The sequence below is a fragment of the Chiloscyllium punctatum genome, chromosome 12, assembly GCF_047496795.1.
Source record: "Chiloscyllium punctatum isolate Juve2018m chromosome 12, sChiPun1.3, whole genome shotgun sequence".
Taxonomy (NCBI): Eukaryota; Metazoa; Chordata; class Chondrichthyes; order Orectolobiformes; family Hemiscylliidae; genus Chiloscyllium; species Chiloscyllium punctatum.
This window is the reverse complement of record NC_092750.1, coordinates 55,960,618-55,977,579: the sequence shown is the minus strand read 5'-3', so window position 1 is coordinate 55,977,579 and position 16,962 is coordinate 55,960,618. Positions and strand designations below refer to the sequence as shown.

Here is a 16,962-nt window from a genome sequence, read left to right as displayed (position 1 = left end):
ATTACATTATTAAAACAATCTTGCAAAATTAGTTTTCGAATATTTTAATCAGTTTCCAAATCAGGTAGAAATTATACTTGGAAAGAAAAAAAAGTGCTTGATAAAAAAGGTAAAATAATGAACTTCACTTTTTACACATATGAGGAATAGTTAGTAAGTTTGCAGATGACACCAGAATTGGAGTTGTAGTGGGCAGCGAAGAAGATTACCTCAGAGTACAACAGGAACTTGACCAGTTGGGCCAGTGGGCTGAGGAGTGGCAGATGGAGTTTAACTTAAATAAATGCAAGGTGCTGCATTTTGGAATCAGAGCAGGACTTACACACTTAATGTTAAGGTCCTGGGGAGTGTTGCTGAGCAAAGCGACCTTGGAGTGCAGGTTCATAGTTGCTTGAAATTCGAGTTGCAGGTAGATAGGATAGTGAAATAAACATTTGGTATGCTTACCTATTTTGGACAGAGCATTGAGTACAAGAGTTGGGGGTCATGTTGCAGTTGGTCAGGCCACTTTTGGAATATTGCGTGCAATTCTGGTTTCCTTTCTATCGGATGTTGTGAAACTTGAAAGGGTTCAGAAAGGATGTACAAGGATGTTGCCAGGGTTGGAGGATTTGATCTGTAGGGAGAGGCTGAATAGGCTGGGGCTGTTTTCCCTCAGTGTCGGAGGCTGAGGGGTGATCTTATAGGAGTTTATAAAATCATGAGGGGCATGGATAGGACAAATAGATATGGACTTTGCCTGGGGTGGGAGAGTCCAGAACTAGAGGGCATAGGTTTAGGGTGAGATGGGAAAGGTATAAAAGGGACCTAAGGGATAACTGTTTCATGCAGAGGGTGGTACATGTATGGAATGAGCTGCCAGAGAAGTGGTGGAGGCTGCTATGATTACAGCATTTAAAAGGGATCTGGATGGGTGTGTGAATAGGAAGGGTTTGAGTGATATGGTCCACGTGCTGGCAAATGGGACTGTTAGCTTGGGATATCAGGTTAGCATTAACAAGTTGGACCGATAGAGATGTACAGCACGGAAACAAACCTAAGACTCTAATTACCATTCACAGATTGAGAAAGCACCTGAGTGCTATTCATTTAGTTGACTGAAATGTTTGTTCTGAATTTTAGTCACAAACAGTTAGTTTTAACTTGGACATCAAGAAAATGACAAAATTTACCACAAATGTGTTTTGCTATGATTTTTGTATCTCTCTCCTTACATATTGATGACAATTGTGAGTGGAATAAATTAGAGGCTGCTGACAGGAAATAAGGTGCTGGCTTGTGCTATTGCTGAATGTGAGATGAATCCGTGTCAAACATCACTGAAAGGCAGCAAATCAGCTGATGTGACATAACTGGCAGAGAGTGAGGTAAAACAGCTTGCTTGTGCAAGCATCTCATAAAGATCTTTGAACCAGATGGGTGGAAACCATTGCTCTGTTCAAACAAATATTCGTCTGTCAGCAAATATGCCGGACCAGGCAAAGCATTTGTAGGATAAGCTCAAATCTGTGGAGATATTGGCCAGTGTGATTTAGTGTGTACTGGATCGTGCTTATCTGTTCTTCAGTCGTGGAGCATGTGTAGTAAAAAGCAAGTGAAGTGTCTGCACGTCTTGGGGATTGAAAGGCTGTTCTCATCACATTTGGTGAGTCTGACTTAAAATATTATGAAATGTTGTCTCTGTTTTAAAATGAATACTGTGAACTAACAAGTCCTCAGGCTTGCTCACAATGATATATTGCCTCCCTGCTGAAGGCATAGTTTAAATTTTTCATATACGTTGCAATATTCTATATTTAAAATAATACTAAAACCCAAACAGATATAAGATGTGAATGTTTTATTTGTTAAGCATTTACCTGAAAAAGGAGCATAGGCTACACCTTGTACAAGGAATCCACATTTCACAATGGAACCACAGATTTGGAAGTCAGATGTAGGAAATTGATGCATACATGCAAAAAGTGCTACTTTATTAATGCTTACGATGTGCACTATATGTTTTAGATTAAAATATACATCTTTCCAGTACACAGGTGTGCAAACATACACAATGCAGAGAATTACATGAATCATTGAGGAATTCTGGAATTAAAAATTTGATTATTCTTGAATGTTTTGAGGAAGTGAAATTCTTCCAAGTTTCGAATTTCTTCATGAGATTTGAAGTGCTTTTTTTAGATTTGTGCACTAGTTCTGATTCTCTGGCACATCCAAGTATGGTTGACAAACTAGTCGATAAGCAGCATAGGAGTAACAGCAATTGTATCAACTTAATAACATTTCAGTTTTTCTGAGGTTAAAGGAGCTTATTTTCTACAGCCTAATTATTTTTGTGAATGTGGCAAATGTCAACAAAAAAACGTGGATTATTTGATGTACCATGCAGTTATTTATTAATTATTAAATGCATTTATTAAACAAATTTAGTGTTTGCTGTTTTTGAACAGTTTTGCACTTAATTGCTTTCAAGAAAGATTTATATATACAGTGTATTGTTCAGTTCTGCTGATGAATAATATGCAATCTATGATTTGAGAAGTATAGTAAGCAGTCAGCAACCAGAAGGAAATCATTGCATACATCAACTGTTAATTAGATGATTCATCGTTAGAAATAGAATATTAATTTCTAATAATATATTAAGCAATACAAAGTATATTTAAAATATTTAGAATTTTGATGTTTGATGGTCTGAGAGTGACAAAAAAGGCATGTGGTTGCATGTTTTGCATTGATGCAATTATTACAATTTCCCAGTGAACTCTTGAAATATTTAGACTTACGTCTGTTCTTTCTGAACTTGCTGCATGCTTTCTCTCTCATGTTCAAACTTAACATTGTCATTAAACCTTTTGGCAAGAGTGATGCATTTCTGAATTGACCCAACAGGATCTGCCTCATTCCTGATGAAGCGCTCTTGCCCAAAACATCAATTCTCTTGGTCCTCGGATGCCCCTGATCTGCAGTGCTTTTTCAGAACCCCACTGTCAACACCAATATCCGTTGCAAACTCACCAACACCCACTGTTACCTTGACTATATGTCCTCACACCCTGTTTCCTGTCAGGACACCATCCCTTTCTCCCAGTTTCTCAGTCTCTGTCTCATCTGTTCTGATGATACAATCTTCTGCGGGGAGGCGGGGTGGGTGGTCTCAGAAATGGCCGCCATTTTCCTCAACCAAGAATTTCACTCCACTGTGGTCAACAGAGCCCTTAGCTATATTCAACCCATCTCCCAAATGTCTGCTACCACCCCTTCCCTTTCTTCTCACAAAGATAAGGACCCCAGTACTCACCTATTATCCCACTAGCTCCACATACAAAGGATTGTAAGCAGCCATTTCCAATGAGGTGCCATGGCTACATATGTTCCCCTCCCTTGCCAGCATTTCCCAGGGACTGCTCTCTGTGGGACACGCTGGTCCACTCCTCCTCATTCCCAGCCTCTCCTCACATCCTACAGCCCTTTCCGATGAAATCGCAGAAGGTGTAACACCTGCCCATTTACCTCCTCTCTCCTCACCATCCAAGGCCCTGAATATACCTTCCTGATGAAGGAGTGATTGACCTGCACTTGATTCTATCTAATCTACTATATTGGTTCTTGACAATTTGGTCTCCTGTACGCTGGGCCGATGAAACACAGACTGGGTGACTGCTTCGCAGACCATGACAATTCTGTTTGAAAATAAAAATGACCCTGAGCTTCTAATTACCTCTCACTTCAACATCCCACCATGTTCCCATGCTGGCATTTCCATCGCAGGCCTGCTGCAGTGTTCTATCAAGCTGCAGCATAAGCTCAAAAAATAGCATTGCATTTTTCAAATCGGGACCCTGCAGACTCTTGGATTCAAAATTGAGTTTAAAAATATTAGAGCCTGATTCCATCCATCCTTGCTTTTTTAACTACACCTATACCCGGTCCTGTTGTAACATGAGTTGCTTTTAGCACTGTTATCCATTCTCACATACTCTTGGGCTGCATTCAGCACAGCTAACCAATTTTCCCTCATTTTAGCTCTTATCATCACTTTTTTTCATCTTTTCTTCTGTCCTGGCCTGCTTTCATAATATTCTTCTTTACTGATCCCTTTCATATCTCCCTCTCCCTGGGCTCTGTCTCCACTGATCTGCTCACCTACTCACACACCCACCCCAATTTGGCTTCAGCATAATTACCATTTTTTTTTCCTAGCTATTGCCAGTTTTATGGATCAATCCAGACCCCCTCAAAATATTTTAAGAAGGTAGCTGAGACTTTAACTTTTTCTTCTTTTAAAGACAAATGTGAAGTGCTTTGTTCCAGATGTAATTAAATTGATTATTCTACTCGACGTTAAGTAAAGCACAATTTATTCAAACGCTATCATTAAAATACAACAAAAGAAAGAAGAACCTAGAACAACACCTATATTAGAAAACTTAACAGAATAATAGATACAGTAACTATTACTACTTAACTGCTCCAATTTAGTAACATCCCATGAACACACCCCTTAGAAAAAAGGCAAAGTCAGATTGTCTCACAAGCAATCCAGCAGCAAAGAGAAACAAAATTCAAGTGAAAACTCAGAGTAGCAGCCAGGAGACATTTACTGCATCTTCCAATCCTGTTGAGACTCCCAGCAGTAACTGCTGCTGAATCTCCAAGCTAAGAAAAACTGAAAACGACAAATCCTGATCAGTGGGAGCTGGTCCACACCCATTCATGCTGCTTCTATTGTTCCAACTTTTAAAAAGAAGCCCAAGGCCTCACAGCTTATTTTTCTTCTAATACCTTGTTGCCTATCCCCCAGTCTGTCTGTCTCTTTAACATAAACCAGGACAAAACAAATCTCTTAAAGCTGTGGAATTGTCACAACAGTTCTGATGAAGGGTCACAGGATTCAAAACGTTAACGTTTTCTTCCCACAGATGTGGCCAGATTTGCTGAGTTTCTCCGGCAGTTTCTGAAAAAATTTCAGCACTCCAGCATCTGCAGTGCTTTGTTTTAGTAAATGTCAGCATTCATTTATATCGCTATAGTGATAGTTCTTTCTACCAAAGTTGGCAACCTCACATTTTCCCAATCAGTCACATTTTTGCCACTTAATTAGCCTATTTATATCCTTTTTTTCAGTTTTGTCAAATCCTGTTTTCCCACCTACATTTGGCTACAATATAGTTACTTCCTCCAAGGCAATGCTGTTGATTATAAATATTTGAGGCTGTAGCACTAATCTGTGCAGCACTCCACTGGTTAAGTTCCTGGTCAATGGTGCACCCAGCCATATTGATGGGTGATTTGATGGTGCAGTTGAATGTCAGACAGATGTGGCTTGACTTGTCCATGTTGGATATGGTTATTCATTGACATTTACATGGCATGAATGTTGCTAGCAACTTAGCAGGCCAAGCCTAACTCATACCCATGTCTTACTGTTTGTATAATTCAGTTAAAAATGGAACTCAACACTGATCATCAGTAGACATTTACACTTTTGGTATTTTGATGCATCAATGAAGCAGCTAAGGATGATTGGAGAAGGATGCTGTTTTGAGGAAGTTGTGCAGTGATGTCTTGTGGCTGAGATGATTGGCTGTAAATAAAACCATCAACCATTGTGCTGTAAATTACTCCAGCCAATGGAGAGTTTTTCTGTGATATGCATTGACTTCAATGTTGCTAGAACTCCTTTGATCAAATGCTACCTTGATATCAAGGACAGAGACTTTAATCTTCTGGAATTCAGCACTTGAGTCCATAATTGGAACAAAGCTATAATAATGTCTGGAGCTGAGCAGTCCTGATAGGTCACAAACTGAGTATGAGTGTGCTGTTTATTGCTGAGTAAGTGATATAACTCTGTCAATGACACCTTTCATCTTTTTGTTGACAGAGAGTGGACTGGATGTTACAAAAGTGCTGGTTATTTAACTGACTATTCAGTTATAGAATCGCTCAGCTATGTCCATGGCATGCTGACTGAGCTGTTGTGCACAAAGGTGGTCCGTTCTGTGGTTTCACCAGGTTGAGCTTTTGTAGGTGCCTGTAACAGAGTTCTGAGCATTCTCTCCAACACCTCCCATTGAACAGTAGTTAGTTCTTCACTGGATGGTCAGAGTAGAGTGAGCAATGTACTAGGCAAAGGATTACAAATTGCAACAATACTGCTGAGAATGGGCTACATTGCTGTGTATGTGGTCAGTTTGAGTTGCTGGATCTGTTCTGAATCTATCCTGATTGGCACAGTGCCACACAATCTAATGGAGGCTGTCTTGTATTTGAGCAGGTGACAATGCAATCAACGACTGTGCATGATCGCTGCTCTCAATCCTGAACAGATGTGTCTGCAACCAGTAGGATGGTGAAAGGAAGATAAATTTGTTTTTCTTTTTCCCATAGGAGACTGGTTAGCAAGCTTAGAGCTCATGGAATACAGGGAGAACTAGCCATTTGGAAACAGAACTGTCTCAAAGGTAGAAGACAGAGGGTGGTGGTGGAGGGGTTGTTTTTCAGACTGGAGGCCTGTGACCAGTGGAGTGCCACAAGGATCATTGCTTGGTCCATGATTTTTCATTATTTATATAAATGATTTGGATGTGAGCATAAGAGGTATAGTTAGTAAGTTTCCAGATGACACCAAAATTGGAGGTGTACTGGACAATGAAGAAGGATACCTCAGATTTCAGTGGGATCTTGATCAGATGGGCCAATGGGCTGAGGAGTGGTAAATGGAGTTTAATTTAGATAAATGCAAGGTGCAGCATTTTGGGAAAGCTAATCATAGCAGGGCTTAAACACTTAATGGTAAGGTCCTGAGCAAAGATACCTTGGAGTGTAGGTTCATAGCTCCTTGAAAGTAGAGTCACAGCAAGATAGGACAGAGAAAAAGGTGTTTGGTATGCTTTCCTTTATTGGTCAGAGTATTGAGTACAGGACTTGGGAGGTCATGTTGCAACTGTGCAGAACATTGGTTAGGCCAATTTTGGAATATTGCATGCAATTCTGGCCTCCTTCCTATCAGAAAGATGTTGTGAAACTTGAAATGGTTTAGAAAAGATTTACAAGGATGTTGCCAGGGTTGGAGGATTTGAGCTATAGGGAGAGGCTGAATAGGCTAGGGCTGTTCTCCCAGACCATCGGAGGCTGAGGGGTGACCTTACAGGAGTTTATGATATCATGAAGTGCATGAATAGGATAAATAGACAAGGTCTTTTCCCTGGTGTGGGGTAGTGCAGAACTAGAGGGCATAGGTTTAGGGTGCGAGGGGAAAGGTATAAAAGCGGCCTTGGGTAACTTTTTCATGCAAAGGGTGGTTCTTGCAAGGAATGAGCCACCAGAGAGAGTGGTGGAGGCTAGCACAATTACAACATTTAAAAGGCATCTGGGTGGGTATATGAATAGGAAGGGTTTGGAAGGATATGGGCCGGGTGCTGGCAAGTGGGACGAGATTGGGTTGGGATATCTGGTCAGCATGGACGGGTTGAATCGAAGGGTCTGTTTCTGTGCTGTACATCTCTATGATTCTACAATGTGGGTGCTCTCAGTAACTGCTGCAGATCCAATCTGGCAGCTGTGTCTTTAAAGTTTGGCCACTTTGGTCAGCAGAATCCCTCGAGTAGATTTTGTTCCTCATGGCGTTTTGCACGTTCAGGTGGTGGTCAACAAGAAATAGTACTATCTGTCCCAAATTTCAACCAAACCTGAGACTTAACTGTCAGTCATCAATAATGGGGGCTTTCTCCATGGCCATGCCTCTACCCATTAGAATCCAGTAGCCACATGTTGTGTAAATGTTGATATCCCCCTTCAATTGATACTCTTGCCAAGAAGCTTTAACAAAATTTTGAAATGTTTGAAATGACGCGCAACAGGTTCATGAACATCATCTTCCCTGCTGTTTGCAGATTTATGAATGGCCCCCTCTTATATTAGAGTTGATCTTTCTTGCACCTTCTCTGTAGCTGTGACACTATATTTTGTATTCTGTTCTATTACCCTGGCGTACATATGTAAGGTATGATTTGTTTGGATAACAAGCAAAACAATACTTTTCATGCATCTCGGTACATGTGACGATAATGAATCAAATAAAAATAGAAAAAAAAATTTAAAAAAAGTCAATCAAGTATTTTGACATTAATTTATAGCAGTGCAATTTGGCCAGAGTTTTTTTCTTAGCAAGACCATTTGCACAGATGTTGCCATTTAACATGGTTTTAGGTTATTTTGTGGTTAAAATATTTCAGTTTATTTCTTTAAGCTACAACATAAGGGTCCAGCAACAGAACATTGCTCCAAGGGAGCGGTACTGCAGACCATAAGTAAACAATGAAGCATTGGTTTTTGACCTTTAGAAATAAAAGTTGATACCAATCAATGGAAAGGTTAACAGTGACTTATAATTTCAAATTCCTATTCAAGATCCAACGGACCTGAATACACATAATTGTCTTTCCCAAATCAGTAGCTTTCCCTTGAGGAGTTGTAGGTTAAATATTTCAAGAATTGAAATGTCAGACAGCGTTGCTGTGTTGCCCTTCCAATGTTTGATTTGGGAGGGACAAAACCCAGTGTGTTATATGCTGGCATAAGAGTGAAGGTGAAGAAATGTCTTATTCTTTAGTTCTTGTTACTTCTCTGACAGTACATACAAAGCTCAAGGCAAAAGCAGTGGGAATGTGCAGTGTCTGTGTAAAATATCTTCAGGCAATATGATCTGAAAGGTGGAAATTATAAGTATTTGCATTGAATGTAAAAAAGAATGAACATTTGGTAAAATGAATGCAAGTGTATTTTTCACATTTAACATATAATTTATTCTGATAAACATTTGGCAGTTTCTTCTTCTTATTCTCCTATTATCTCTTTGCCATCCTCAAGGTCGTCCCTCATTATTGCAGTCACCATTTTTCGGAACCAAGTGAGATGCCCCAATGTACATCCACAGCACTGTTTGGTTATTCCACCATAACGTGTGGAAAGTTACATGAAGCCATCTCACTCGCAGTCTCCTTGCATTTCTCCTGTTCTGCGGATTGCTGTAATTCAGCTTTAAATTGAGTTTGAGTGGTTTTCCTATTTAAATTTCAGTAATATGTTGTTGTGTCATTGCTTTTTTGCAACAAGATATTCAACACCATCCTGCAAGTTGGAACAGTTGCAATCATGCCATAATGAAGTTGAAATTTTATGTGAAGTAATTCAGTGTAGTTCATTGTGAAGGATGTTCTGTTTCTAACCGTGTGACTATTAACAACAAAACTTGTGTTTCGGTAGCAGTTTCAACATTGTAGAAGTGCTGAGGTGATTCATGTGAGACAAATGGACTGGATGATCAAAGAATTCGGAGTGACACGACAGTTAAGAACCCAAATTTTGAGGAAACTTCTGAAAAATAGCATAGAGCAGAGGTGAAGGGAAAGAAGGTAATTGTTAGGGCTGAGATGCTGGGAGTGATGGTGCAGTGGTAGGAATGGGTAAGGAACAGAAATTGACAAACCAAAATGCACAGGTACAGCATGGGCGGCACGGTGGCACAGTGGTTAGCACTGCTGCCTCGCAGCGCCGGAGACCCGGGTTCAATTCCCGCCTTAGGCGACTCACGTTCTCCCCGTGTCTGCGTGGGTTTCCTCCGGGTGCTCCGGTTTCCTCCCACAGTCACAAAGATGTGCAGGTCAGGTGAATTGGCCATGCTAAATTGCCCGTAGTGTTAGATAAGGGGTAAATGTAGATGTAGGGGTATGGGTGGGTTACGCTTCGGCGGGGCGGTGTGGACTTGTTGGGTCGGAGGGCCTGTTTCCACATTGTAAGTAATCTAATTCATAAAAAACAATCTGTGCTTTATTATCTTTGCTTTATCCGGATAAAAGCCGTTTATCATAATCAATTATCTCGCAGAAGTGTCAAAACTAATTTATTTGATACCAATTCAAAAGGTCAGTGGTAAAACCTTGGTCAGTGAGGTAAATTTTGAACAGGAACTGAGTGTGAAAGTGAGGAAAAGAGGTACACAGAAGAAGTATCAAATATTATGGTGTTCCAGCTGAAGGTGTGCCACCACTGTAAAGATATTAAAATTGGGAGTGCTCGAGGGGCTAGAATTAGATAAGCTATTTGGAGCGTTGCTGGGTTGGATGAGTCCGCAGTGATAAAGAGGGGGAGACCTTAAAGAGGTTTGAAAACAAAGCTGAGCATTTTTGAATTGAAGCATGACTAATCCAGAATCTGGCAATGGGAGCCTATTTAGGTCAGGGGAGTAGAGACGTGATGGGTGACAACTGCAGTTTGCAAAATTTTGAATGACCTCAAGTTTAGCATGAGCAAAATTAAGAGTTAATTAGGTTGCAAAGACAGCACAAACAGGAGTTTGCATTACTTCACAGCTTCAGGATATGCTGGAGAGCCCTTTACCCAATTAGTTAACTCGTAATTTCGTCACTATTATTCAGAGTCTGCAATTCTGATCGCTAATTTTAATATAGTAAGACCATTGAGATCAAAAACCAATTAATTTGTTTTGGAGCTGGTAATATTTAAGAGGTAAATCTTTGCCCAGGCAGGAGGAAAATTCTGCCACTCTTGGAATACTAGGATCTTTTGCATCCATCTCAGTGCCTGAATTTATTTTTTCATTCAAAAAGATAGTATCTCCAACAATGGAGAACTTCCTCATTATTGCACGATGGCTCAGAGGTTAGCACTGCTGCCCCACAGCACCAGCATCCCAGGTTCGATTTCAGCTTTGGGTGACTGTGTGAAGTTTGCACGTTCTCCCCATGTCTGTGTGGGTTTCCTTCGCGTGCTCTGGTTTCTTCCCACAGTCCAAAGATGTGCAGGCCATGTGAATTGGACATGATAAATTGCCCATAGTGTTAAGTGCATTAGTCAGAGGTAAAGAGGCTTGGGTAGTTTACTCTTCAGAGGGTCACTGTAGACTTGATGGGCTGAAGGGCCTGTTTCCACACTGTAGGGAATCTAATCTAATCTAATTGCACTGACCAGTAGGCCAAGATTATCTGTTGAAGTTTCAAATTTTATCATGAATCCATGAACTCAAATGAAAATATAAGGTGCTACTCATGATCTAGAACTGATACATAATAGGGATCTGTAAAGTACAATGAGAATTTAAGAAGGGACTAGAAGCCAGTCGGGGGCAGTATATGTGCCTTTTTGTGGAATAGGATGTGAGTGATGGAGTATTGAAGTTTATGAAGAATGGAGCTAAGAAAGGCTGGCAAGTAGGACTTTAAAGGTGTGTTGTCTGAAAATAAGCAAAGTCCATGTAAGCGTTTTAATAACAGGAGGGGTGAACCAGGGTGCTGCTGCAAAAGGGAATTGGACAATTATGCAGATGATTACATTATCCTCAAATTAAATGTCATAGGAAAATACAACTTTGCACTAGCAGGTTCAGCCTGTAATGAAGTCGCATCAGAACTTGGGGTACAAAGTATTTTATGATTTCAATTTAAATAGCTGTAAATTGACTTCAATCAAAATCCTTTTAAAATAAATCACATTTTAAATTATCAAGCAGAAAATCTATAATAGGAAATTTTCAACGTGCAAGATAAATGAGCAGAAGGATTTTGCAATATTGTAGCAAAATACATGTAATAAAAATTCAGAGTAAAAGTGTCAGTAATAATGAAGTGTTCCAAATTATTCCACCATATATTTAATCAGAGGGAAGAGGTGCAGTTGTTTGAATCAAAACTTCTTTTGGTAAAATTGTTTTGGCACAGCTTGAAATGGAACAGAAACCATTACTGATTGTGTGAAAGAAAATTACTGTCCAAATGATTGCTTTCCAAGCTCAATCCATACTTTTCAGATGGGTTATTTTGTTTTTTATGAAATCTTCACCGACACAAAGAGCATTGTCAGTTTCACATAGCTCATTACTTTGTTCAGCAATCAGGGATTCAATGACTTTTTTTTGCTATTTTAATTAAAGAGAAAAGAGTCTGTATTTTTCATAAGGCAATGAAATGTAATTAAGGAAGAAAAGCTGCAAAATCTTTCTTCGCTGCCAGGGTGCAACTGTTTCTATGACGACCAGCTGGTAGCTGGGTCTTCTGCAAATCTGACAAGTCTTGACGGTGATATTATGCATACGGTCCTATGAAACCTACTTAATAATCAATGCCTGGATAAAGTGTTTGATGTAGCTATAATACAGAAGACTTCTATGACCTTTGAATGAGTTTTGGTTGATGTAATCTGATGTTAGGGGGTGCAATGTTGCCCTTGCAGTGAAATTTGAACGACTGCAGTGATTAGTATTTCAAAAATAAGGTGGGTAACAAATGGATGCTGCTAGAGGTTTAGACATTAGCCTTTATCTGTAGTGTAGATAAAATTTCACTGCATCTAACTGTAATATATTTAGCTTCTAACTGACCTTGAGTGCTGGGATTTAGCAGAGATGGGGGTAATTTGGGGCAGTGTCATTTCCGGTCCATAAATCAACCCCTCCACCCCCTCTCCGTGAACCAGGAACTGGTCAGTATTTCCATTTGAGACATCAGCCTGATTGGAGAGGTGATAGGTCTACCAGGCAATGAGCAATTGTATGGAAGGTACACCAGGAACACATTGTTATTGCCAGCTGTCAGTGCTTTTATTGGAAAGAAAAGCTCGACATCTTCAAATTGGAAAGGTCAAATGGAGAGCTGGATCCTGAGACTGGGTAGTATTATGACACAGGGTAAACTTCCCTGCTTAATTTCAAACCAGCAACACAGAAAAGATTTATCCCACGCACAGAAAAGATTGAGTGGTCAGGAACTATTTAAAATAAAAATTAGCAACTTTGTTTCTTAAAGTATAACAGAGAATAATTAACTAACAACTATTTACTATTCCTTACTCTAACCTATCTGTTACCTTCCCTTCTATAATATTAGTCCAATAAAACTCCCAATTAGGATTAACAAAACAACATTTCTTACCTCAAAACCAGGCAGCTTTTGGTTCTTCTGTTTGGATCTTCCTGTATCATCTTTTCTTGTTGAGGATTCTGCTTCACAAGTTATTGATCGAAAAGGTACTTTTAAGAGAACTACTTTCAGGCAGTCTTTTACCTGCTGGGGTCTAGTAGTTCTTCTCCCAACTGTTCAATGTTCCTCCCGTCTTATACCCCAGAGCATCGGATTGTGTCATTGGCTTTTAAGATTGTCAGTATGCTCAATTCAAACTGGATCGGAAATTGATATTTTCTCGGGGAATTTAAACTGATTGGCAGAATTCAAATCTGTTTTTTGTCATTTCCAGGAAACCAGCTTATCGAGTTGTTTGGCCATTGTTACCTTATTGAGAACACTTGGTGCTTTGCCCGGTAGTTCTGCTGCTTTTAACTCTCTTAAAATACACCCACATCTTCATAACAGTAGTAAAGTGGGCACTAATTTTAAATAGAGCAGATTTCCATTAAAAGTTGCACATTTTTTTTATAAGTCCCAAAGAATGTATTTGTTGCTAACATTACTCTGACAGGCTAGAGCTTTTGGCTTTGCATAGTTCCGAATGACCCCCTCTTAACTCGGTCTTTTTGAGACATTAGAAGACAAGCTTCCCGCTTAAAGAAATGCACCTTATGAATCAAGGAGGTGACTTCACTTACCTGCTCTTGTGCCGCCTTCCCCTAAAATTCATGGACGTTTAGCAGAGTTAGGAGCAGAGGTAGTGCACGGTTTATTGGTACCTTGTCCTGTTGTTTGCCAGCCTCTGTGCCAACATGAATTCTCAGATAAAAATTGAACTCTGGGTGTCTGAATGAATAAAACCTCGTGCAAACAACCTCCTGTTGTTGAAAACAAAAAAAAAAATTTACACATAAATTGAGTATCAGAATCTGTGTAAGACTCCTCAGTGACCCTCACGGGTATGTTCAGCCTGTTGGATACATTTTTCTAGATTGTAGCACTTAACATGATAAAAGAAAATCACTAAATCCATAATCTCTTAATAAAATAGAGGTTTCCATACCACTGTGCAGGCTCTTCAGGATTATTTGCGGCCTTGGTTGTAATCACGAGATGGTTGTCATCTTCCAGCGAGTGACTGGAGATTCACAGTGAAACTGAAACTCACTGGTGTAAATGATCTTCAGACAGGTGGGGTTTATTGAAATACTTTGACAATCTTGTTTGAGTGGCACATGAGAGAATCAGGAAAGAGGAACGCTTTATTGCATTTTCAATGAACTGAAAAGGCTGGAGCTTTAAGCCTCACTGAAGTACAGTAATATTGGAGTCCTATAAATCTTATATTAATTTGAAGTTGACTTGAGGTTAGAGCAGCTGGACTAATGTGATGCTGTATTTCAGGAGAGTAGACTGGGGTTAAAATACAGAAAGAAAAGAGTCAAATGGTATTAAATATTGATAGCTTATGATGTGATGGCAAATGGATGTACTTTAAGGTAACCTTTTATTTTGCTTGCAGATAAATTTTGGCCCTGATTCAGGGCTAATGCAGTTGAGAAAGAAAGGGTTTTTGGATCTGAAACCAGGAAGTTTGAGTTTCTCAGAGTGGTTCTCCAACATAGTTCAGACAGCAGAGTGGTTGTTTCAGCATCTGAGTGATCTGTTCTACAATGTTTGGTTTGGCAGGATAGCTTTCATTGTAACTATTTGAAATTACCCTGTTTGAATATGTTTCAAAAAACATCCAAGACAGGCGAGAATTGAAACACCTTCTGGTCTGGAGGTGGGGACTCTATCACTGTGCCACAAGACCCTCCGTGAAGTTACATAGGGAATAGACAACTGTTGGTGAATTTCACCTCAGATGAAGGATGAGATTGAGAAGACAGGGCCTTCTTTGTCCCTTCCTCTGTATTGAGAACAGACTGTGCAGCAGACAGAGCAAAACAACTTCCTAGCAGTCATGGTATGCCTGCTCTCATTAATGACCACATTATCAGTAACTTACCTTTTTTGTTCAGCAGCCGACCTGTGGTGACTGAAGTGTTGTTGGTACAGCACATTTCTGCAAAACAAGGGCTTATGACTGCTGCAGAATGTTGTGTATCGAGCTGCATGATCCTTTTTGTGGCTGGTCAGACCTGGATATTGAGGGAGTAGAATCCCTTATTTCTGGTGTATGGCAGAGTTGGCATTCGGTGCCCACAAACACCGCACTGCCAGATGTCTGCAATTATAGCAAACCTGCAAGCTCACTTCACATGGCAACATGACAGAATAAATTGTAGTTAGCTCTCATTGACTAGACAGAGTCAGTGAACTTCCATTGAGTAGATAATCAGTGAACTCTGAAACAAATTGCAAATATTCTCAGGTCCAGCCTGGTGTGACACTACCAGAAATGTTGACATAATTTTTGTATTTAAGTAGATTCCGAAGCGATCAGCAATTATTTTGACATTAAATGTCATAATTGGGAATGAACACTTATTCATATTTCATCAATGTGATGAAATTCACTCAAAGGCATCAAGATTAACACTTGAAGACATTAAAATAATTTCACAACCCAAAATACACAAGGAAATTATTTGCTTGAAGAATATCTAAGTCCATTCTTTTTTACATAATGAAAAAGAATCCTTCATTTACACGTTCCTAAGAACCTATTAACAGTAGAAGCCATAAAACTATAGAAATCACAAAAATAATAAAACCATAATAAAACCATAATAAAAAAATAATAAAGCCAGTCAAACCAATTAACTGCATAAAAACATAAACCCCTGTCAGCTATTCGTATGTTCTGTCCGTTGTTTGCTCATTTTCTGTATCTAATTGTATTGCTCCTTGGCTGGACATCTCAGACGTACTAACTTGCTCACACTCATGTGCATGTACCCTGAAGCTCTCTCACTGTCACTTACATACAATCCCCTCCTTCTGCTCCTCTGTTGCCTTAAGGAGTTCCTTTATTGATTTGACTTCCTCTCCTGCTACCTCAACTTCTTCTTTTTCTCTGCTTTGGCCTCGCTGTTTGCTGCCTCTTTTCCCATCATCTGCGCTATTTCAACTTCCTCCTCCTTTGCCACTTCAATCACTGCTGTCTTGCTCCAGACTCAGTCAGCACCTCCACTGCTGTCACCACTTCCTGCAGGTCAGGTTGGCCATCTTGGGGATTTAAGAAAAGGGTATTACTCAGATGTTTTGTCAGAATGACGGGGATTTCTGTCAGATAAAGTCTCTTCGCTACTCTGTGGTGGAGAAGTTATCTGGTACATTTGCTGCCATGATCCTCTCCCCTGGTAGGGATCCACCGAACCTGCATGATCTCTTGTAATGGAGGAAAACACTTGGTCATCCAACAAGAAGATGCTAACATCTTAAGCAAGATGTAAAGTTGCGTGTTAGATGCTAAGTTCAAGTTGTATTACTAAGGTAGACATTGCTAGAGAAACTATGTGGTAAATCTTGTTCCCTCGAAATCCTATGCTGTTGTCCCACCAATTCAATATATTGTTGTCATAGTCGATTGTGCTTAAGATTTGTGGAGGGTGGGGGAGCAGTGGGTTGAGAGAGATCAGGAGTGTGAAGAGACTGGGCAAGGAGCAATATATTGGGGGAGGGTGAAAGGTTAGGGGGAATATTGAGCTGAGAGGAAGCCAGAGAGAGAGACCAGCCGAGGTTTATCAGAGAGAGGTTGGGAGGAGGTGTGGGTGGGAGTGAGATCTTGTTGGAGAGAGAGGAGTTGTGAGAATCTAGGAGGGTAAGATCAGAGTGTTGGGGGAGGTGGGATCAGGATAGAAAGAATGAGATGAGAAAAGGAAGATCGGGGGGTATCTGGAAGAGAGATTATGGAAAATTCAGGGGCTGATTGGGTGGAAGGAGAACTTAATTGGGGTTGGGGGGAATATGGATGATTGAAGGAGATTTTCAAGAAACTCAATTGCTATAACTTTTCCTCACAGTCCAACTTCACCGCCCCTCAAACTCACACCCACTCCTCCGCATCATCATGACCCCTGGTTTCCTCTCC

At 40.1% G+C, this 16,962-nt stretch overlaps 1 protein-coding gene across 11 annotated transcripts in view; it reads left to right on the top strand.

The window, feature by feature from the left end:
* chl1b (cell adhesion molecule L1-like b) overlaps positions 1–16,962 on the top strand; it is an 885,223-nt gene that overhangs the window by 285,751 nt on the left and 582,510 nt on the right. Inside the window, exon 1 of one of the 11 annotated variants that reach the window (XM_072582615.1) lies at positions 1,416–1,645. The exons of the other annotated variants lie outside the window; for them this stretch is intronic. The gene's annotated coding sequence lies outside the window, so the exon portion shown is untranslated. Of the gene's footprint in view, positions 1–1,415; positions 1,646–16,962 lie in introns of those variants that run through there. 11 annotated transcript variants of the gene reach the window in all.